This window comes from Sapajus apella, unplaced genomic scaffold (assembly GCF_009761245.1).
Source record: "Sapajus apella isolate SASKATOON/1434 unplaced genomic scaffold, GSC_monkey_1.0 scaffold134, whole genome shotgun sequence".
In the NCBI taxonomy this organism is placed as follows: domain Eukaryota; kingdom Metazoa; phylum Chordata; class Mammalia; order Primates; family Cebidae; genus Sapajus; species Sapajus apella.
The window spans coordinates 2,166,346-2,174,681 of record NW_022437074.1 but is presented as its reverse complement, the minus strand read 5'-3'; positions in this window follow the sequence as shown (position 1 = coordinate 2,174,681).

Genomic DNA, 8,336 nt, shown 5'->3' with positions numbered 1-8,336 from the left:
AGATATTGAAATAACAAAACTCAAAATAATAAGAGTCATATATGACAAACCTATAGCCAATATCTTACTGAATGGGCTAAAGCTAGAAGCATTCACTTGAAAACCAACATAAGACAAGGATGCCCTCTCTCACCACTTTTATTCAACATAGTATTAGAAGTTCTGGCCACAGCAATCAAGCAAGAGAAAGACATAAAGTGTATTCATATAGGAAAAGAGGAAGTCAAATTATCTTTATTTGCAGAAGACACAATCCTATATCTGGAAAACCCCATTATCTCAGCCCAAATCTTCTTAAGCTGATAAGAAACTTCAGGAAAGTCTAGGGATACAAAATAAATGTGCAAAACATGCTAGCATGGCTGCACACCAAAAGCAGTCAAGCTGAGGGCCATATCACAAATAAACTCACATTCACAATTGCCACAAAAAGAATAAAATACCTAGGAATACAGCTAAAAACAGAAGTGAAGAAATTCTACAAGGGCAACTACAAACCACTGCTCAAAGAAATAAAAGATGACACAAACCAATGGAAAAACATTCCATGCTCACAAATAGTAAGAATTGACATTGTGAAAATGGCCATATTGCCCAAAGGAATTTATAGATTCAATGCTATTTCCATTAAACTATCATTGACATTCTTCACAGAACTAGACAAAACTATTTTAAAGTTCATATGGAACAAAACAAGAGCCCAATAGCCAAGGCAATCCTAAGCAAAAAGAACAAAGCTAGAGGTATCATGCTACCTGACTTCAAGCTATACTACAAAACTACAGTAACCAAAATAATGTGGCACTGGTATAAGAACAGAAGCATAGACCAGTGGAACAGAATAGAGAACCCAGACATAAGGTCACACGCCTACAACTATCAGCTCTTTTACAAACCTGACAAAAATAGCAATAGGAAAAGAATTCTCCATTTAATAAACGGTGCTGGGATAACTGGCTAGCCATATGCAGAAAATTGAAACTGGACCACTTCCTTACACCATATACAAAAATCAACTCAAAATGGATTGAAGACCTAAATGTAAAACTCAAAACTATAAAAATCCTGGAAGACATTTTAGACAATACTATTCAGGACATAGGCACAGGCAAAGATTTCATGATGAAGATGCCAAAAGCAATTGCAATGAAAGAAAAAACTGACAAATGGAAACTAATCAAATTAAAGAGCTGCTACACAGCAAAAGAAACTATCAACAGAGTAAGCAAACAAGCTACAAAATGGGAGAAAATTTTTGCAAACTATGCATCTGACAGAGGTCTTATATCCAGCATCTTTAAGAAACTTAAACAAATTTACAAGAAAAAACAAACAACCCTGTTAAAAAGTGGGCAAAGGACATGATAAGACATTTCTCAAAAGAAGACATACATGTGGCCAACGAACATACGAAAAAAAAAATCAATATCACTGATCATTAGAGAAATGCAAATAAAAACCACAGTGAAATAAAATATCACAGCAGTCAGAATGGCAATTATTAAAGTAAACATAACAGATGCTGGTGAGGCTGTGGAGAAAAAGAAACACTTTTATACTGTTGGTGGGAGTGTAAATTATTTCAACCATTGTAGAAGACAATGTGCTGATTTCTCAGGGACCTAAAGACAGAAATACTATTCAACCCAGCAATCCCATTACTGGGTATATATCCAAAGGAATATAAATCATTCTTTTATAAAACCACATGCATGTTTATATTCATTGCAGCATTATTCACAATAGCAAAGACATGGAATCAACTTAAATGCCCAACAATGATAGACTGGATAAAGAAAATGTGGTACATAAACACCACAGAATACTATGCAGTTATAAAAAAGAATGAAATCATGTCCTTTGCAGGAACATGAATGGAGGTGGAGGCCATTATCTTTAACAGACTAACACAGGAACACAAAACTAACTACTGCATGTTCTCACTTGTAAGTGGGACCTGCATGATGATAACACATGGATACTTTAGATGGAACAACACACACTGGCTTTACCAGAGGGTGGAGAGTGGGAGGAGGAAGAGAATCAGGAATAGAAATTAAAGGATACTAAACTTAATACTTGGGTGATGAGATAATCTGTACAACAAATCCCCATGACACATGTTTACCTATATAACAAACCTGCACATCCTGCTCATATACCCGTGAACTTAAAATAAATATTTAAAAATGGATTTGAAGAATATGTTAATGTAGATCATTGTAAACTCCCCCAAAAGGTGGATGGAATCATACGGTGAGGATATTTATGAGGAAAAGGGCCAATGACAAAATCTTGTGATTAGGAAGTAGTAAGAGGAAGGGACTCTAGCAAAGAAGGGCCCCACATTATAGAGTATGGGATGTTCAGAAAACCTGGAAGATGGAGTTTAAGGTCAGTTTTTTTTTTGTTTGTTTGTTTGTTTTAAAGCTCCTCTGGAGAGTCTAATTTGCAGATATGTTTGAGAATCACTGGACTAAAATGATAAAGCTCAAACTTTGATATTTGTGAGAACGACCCGGAGATCTGCATAAAATGCTGGTTGTGTTTCATTAGGTCTCGGAAAGGCTCAAGATTCTTCACTTGGACCAAGTTTTGCAAAGCTCCTGGTTCAAGGGCCACATTTTGAAACACAAGAGTTTAGTAGACAATCATATAATGTCTTCCACTATACCCTTAGGGGGTGGTATTTTGTCTGCCTTAAAGAGTTTCTTCCCTGGTACCTGTCCCAGTAGGTGGGTGTGAGTGGTCACCAGGACCTAGTTTCTCCTGATGTGGGCTCAAGACAAAATCATGCCCCACTCCAGCATGCTATCCTCATTTGGTCTCTAGCCTGGGCGTCGGACTTCACTGGTTCTCAGAAACACTGCCCAAGCAGATGAGCTTATTCTTGAGAAACCAATGGGAGCAAATGTTCCGGAATGTTTCTCATTTTTGCTATGGTTGAGTTTCTTCCCCATTACCTGATTTTTTGCCCTAAGTACCATAGGCATGAAGGTCATCATAGAATTTTCTTCTGCAGGTAAAGCTAATTTGGTCTTTCCTCTGGTTCTAGACAATAACCAAAAATGAGTTTTCTCTCTGCCTTGGACAAGATGCAGAATTGAGCCCTGCTGCCAGGGGGCATCCTTGTACAGCAAGTACATCTAACTGGATCCAAGACCTCTCTTCATCTGATTCTCCCCCACCTCTATCTATGGTACTGTTTAGACAACAAAACAAAACCCAGAAAAAAAACAAAAACACCTTTACCACTAGCTGTCCATGGGTTAAGTCAGGGTATAGGTACACATTGGCTGGGGCCTGCCTCAAGGAGCAAAGAACAGCAAACTTCATGCTTTCCACTTTGTTGCAGAGAGTCTACCCTTAAACTTTGACGTATATGATACTCAGGGCAGAGAAGCTGCTGTCCTGTGCTTCTGGAGTCCAAATCAAAGACTCTGGAAGCATGTAAGTTTTAATTTTCCTGTGCTTGTTCCTAGAAAACGTAGTATCAGGCTCACTGAGACCTTTTGGTCATGCAGCGCATACACAGCACATGTGCCCTCTGAGGACTGGGCTTCCCGAGGATTGGCTCTGCATGGGCTGCAGTGGATGCAATTTGGCACCTCCAGGCAGGAAAGTGAAAATCCATGTAACCTGCCTTATAGATCCCCAGGGCCCCAGTTCATGCTATTGATTGTTAACCAAGAGTAAGAGAAACAAACTGTATTATTGATTACCTGTGTACTGGTTGAGATGGGTTTTAGCCAAGTTTGAATGTATTAGGATGGTGAGATTTTGACTCAGATAGGAATTTTTGTAGTCACCACCTGTGTCTATCTGTGCTACTAAGGTAGTGAGAAGGCACTTAAAATCTCAGAGAGGACTCTAAGTAATGTGACCAGGAACTCAGCAATGTGGCTGTGGATGTTCTTGGAGTCACAGCCATGGGTGGGAACAGTCAGAGGTGGTCCTGGTCTGTGTGCTAAAGAGAAAAAGGGATCAGAAGTCTTTCTGAGACTTGGTCAAATGCAGCACTGAACACCCCAAGTATGAAATCTCAGGGAGTTTATCCAAGTGCCAGGGTGGTTCCAAGAAAAATGAGTCGGGGCACGACCCTGCAGAAGCACTGCGGGGGGGGATTTCTTGGGGTCATGGAAAAAAGTGGGGATGCACCTCGTGAAAGTGCAGGGATCTGCAAATGTCATAGTTTGGAACTTACAGGAATCCTTGGGACTGCTGCCCATGGCCCATTTGTACAGTGACATCACCATGCATCAGGTGCCTACTCCTGAGGCCCAGTCCTGGTGTCCTCATTTCCCAGCTGTGTGGCCTTGGGACATTCCTTTAAACTCACTGCCCTCCAGCTTCTCATCTGGAACAGTGGATACAGGGAAATGTTTAAAAGTTAGGGATATGTAGAAGGATGGAGCAGTGTCCAGCAGAGTGTGATTGCTTAATTGATACTACTTGTTTTTATTATTGTGGGTTGGTTTTCTTTATGAAAGATAAATAATAGCTATTATTGGCTATAATAATTAGTGAATTATTATCTTGCTTCATAAAATAAAATCCCATACTTCCTAGTGTACCAGTGGAAGGATTGTCCCCTGGCAGGAAGAGGCAGTTGAATGATAGATAGAATTGTCCCCAAGGTCTCTTCCTCCTGAGCTCACCTTTCCCATCGCTGCCCCAGGCAGGTGTAGTATAGGGACATTTCCTGTACCATCTACCTATGAGCCAAGAGTGGATACATAAGTTCCCTGATCTCTCAGCAGAGACAATAGAACCTATGAAACTTCACATATGGGATAATAAAGGGGAGACACATCAAGAATGTAGAAAATCCCAAATATGTTAAAAGTATAATTTTCTCCCTGAAATTTATGGGTCTCCATTTTGAGTGGGATCTCTACCATTTTGAGTAAGGTCTCAGAAAAAAATTTGTAGCAACTTTTTATCATTGCCCTGCCTTTGATGCCTTCTTGATTGTTCATCTCCCAAAAGTCTCCTCCAAGATATATCTAGGAAGCACTCCACCCACCTACAGCCTTCTCTCCTGATTTTCCCGTTTTATTCTAAGCTATTTTTCATACAGGCGACCTCTACTAAAACATAATGAGAGCATTCTACTGTGCACCCCAAAATAATGGTGTCAGAGCACCACAGCAAGGCATAGTGGCTTCACAGTCAGAATCGTGTATACGCCATAACCAAGGTGTTTCATCACAGGAGCCAAATGACTTTATTTAATTTGCTTAACTATTCACTGACAAAATATGGTTATAATGTATATTTTTTATTGACATTTACAAGTTCAGACTGTAGTGATGAGAATTAAATTTATTATTCCAAAAATATGTACCATTTTCATCTGTGTTTATGGTATTGTCCAGAGTCACTTTCCTCCCAGCCCCTCGGCTGTGACACATAGCTATGTGGGTAGCAGCTCAGTTTCCCTGGGTGGCAGACATTGGCATGAAGGGGTTTCTTGTTGAAGCTGTGTGTGTTAATACTCAATTCAGTAGTTAGAGATCATCTACCTTGTGCCTGGCATTGTATGAGGAAGTGGGTAATGGAGAGAATATCAGACCTCCGTGGCTGCCCCACATCTTTTGCAAATTGCCATTTGACAATCTCTCCACCTCACCTGACGGAAATCCAATCTACAATACAGAGTCCAAAAAATATGTTATGTTTCCTAGACTTCTTGTGAGCTCATACCTCCTCTTAGACTTTCCTAGGAGAATAGGGGGCCTGCCCTCCTCACAGACATGGAGTATTTTCCATTTCCTTCTTCCAGGGGTGCTGACACAAAGTCTAACAGGCCTCTTGGAACTGGGATCAGGGGATCCTTGAGGTCCTTAGGCTTCTCATACCTAAAACATCATTCCCCCTGGGTTTTGTGCTTCCTCCACCAAGTTCCTTCTTCTATTCTGTGCCATTTAAGGATATTTCATATATTTTGTAATCTGTTGTAATCCTTTACATTTCCAGAAAATGTTCTTTAAAGACCCTGTATTCTTTTTGGTTTTCTAGATTGGAAGCTTCCTGTTCACCCACACCTCATGTATAATGCCTAGAGAATCCATTAGGATTATTCCACTCTCCATCCCCACTTTGAAACTTTATCCTTCCTTTTCAAAGCATTCTCTTTTTTTGAAGATTAAAGCCTTCCTCTTATCATTATTCTTGTTGCCAAAACTGACAAAATTTCCTTTGACTCCCCCTCATTCATTAAGGACTTTAGCAACAGGCTTTCAATCTTTCTCCAGTGCACCAATGTGTAACTTCATTTTAACTTTGTTCAATTTTAGCTTCCTGCTTTCATGGGTACATTCTGGATTTATCATGGCCCAGAATTTTGGCACAACTTTTTAGCCTAGGCTTTACACTGAAATGTTGCATGATCGTATTGTTTTTTCTAAATGTCAACATTTTCAGCCAGATGTTTGGGAACTATTAGTCTACAATCATTGTGCAAACTTACATGAACTAAAATAACATCTCTGAAATATAATTAGCCTCAATGTTATATTTGAAGTTACAAGTAATATTTTTTCATCAACAAAGTGGGCTTATTTTTATAGCTAGCTTCCAAAAAGTCATACTTTAAGGCTTACTACAGGCATTTCTGTATCATAATTTTGCTTTCTAATTTATATACTGATATTATAGACTGTAGTGTAGAAAATAAAGCAACAAAAACAACAACACATTTGTTTTTTCTTTCTTTCTTTCTGCCTCTTACATTTGGGATTAATATGCATGCTGAAAGCTAACACTCAGCACCTGCAAATTGTGAGAGCAATTTGAATGTGTTTGCATAGGCACACATCTTCATGCCTAACAATAGATTTCCTCTGGAATGCATGTGTGTGTGCATGTGTGTAGACTCTTATCAAAAAATACATTGTGCAGAAAAAATTACATTTTGTAGAGAACCATTCTTTTCATTGCCCTGAAGGATCAGGGTTCAAAATGTATCCAGATAAAGAAGGCCGACTTCTTCCTTTGAGCCATTTGCCAACTCTACCCTAAGCTCCCTTCGTATTTGATGCTGTTTTGGGCAAATGCAGCCTTAGCTTCACTCAGCCCTGCTCTGCTACCCCTACTTCCTGGGCAGCAGCCACCCAGGAGTTTGGCCTTCATCTTGGGAAGTTATATAAGAAAAGAAATGTGTCCATGTGACAGCTCTCCCATTTATTTGTCTGTCCCTAGGCTGGTGTTCAGCCTCTGTAAGAGATGAGCCTATTAAGAATCTGCTCTTTCAACATTCCCTCAGAAACTCATTTTTCTATCTCTTTGCTTCTCTGCTAAGAATATAAGGGTTAAACAGTTGATATTTAGCCAACCTTCTAGTTGTGTTTTCGGTGGTATCCTTTAATTTTTCTTTAAGCCTACATACCAGCTCAGATTGGTGAAGGTGCTCTTTAGTAAGTAGAGTCATTAGTGCATTACTGGAGCCTGTTGATTTAGTGAGTGATTCACATAGGCATTCAGGTCCTTGGGCTGGCTTACTTCAGGGTGAACCGAAAAAAAATAAATATATTCAAGAAACTGCAAAGACCTATAATTCAGAAAATACTTGGCGGTGGAAGACATCAACTCCAAAGCCTCAAATAGGGCCTAAGGCTATTTATGGGTTTTAATTTGGTGTTAATATCTCCTGCTTCCTCACCATTTTGGTGTTTAACACTGTGGCAGATTTCCAGGAGTTATAGGAGGTACATTGTTGTTGAAACCCCAGAAAGACATAAGCTTTCAGCAACAGTATTACTTCAAATTTTCTGAAATATGTCAAGTGTCAAAAAATACATACCCTATTAACTTAATGCAAAATTGGCCACAGAAGAAGGTAGATCCTTAATGTTTTCTCCTTTAGGCTGTTTCACTTTCTCAATAAATTACCCTTGTGGAAGAAAATACATAGTTAGTGGCTGTTTTTATTCATTGTCAATAAGATAACAGCCCGAGACATGTAAATAATTACAGGTGAACCTCTGTATCTTTATCTTTTTTCATTACTGAGAAAAATCTGAAACTATAACAGGTTTATATACACATATATTGATATAGCCACAATTTCATATTTATATAAATTATATTCTGTTTTGGGTTGCAATTATACTAGCAGAAGCTTATTTGTGCAATTTTTATAACGAGTACTACTTAACAAGAGAGTGAGACTATAATACAGTAGAAAATTAATAGAGGATAAAAATTAATATTAGTAGGAACCAATGTCGCTGATAGAATTAAAAAGAAACTCGCAACTTCTATTTGTCAAAGATCATTGGCCTTGCAACGTCATCCTCTCTGTAAATGAAACAAAAGTGTTCTAGCAAGAAATA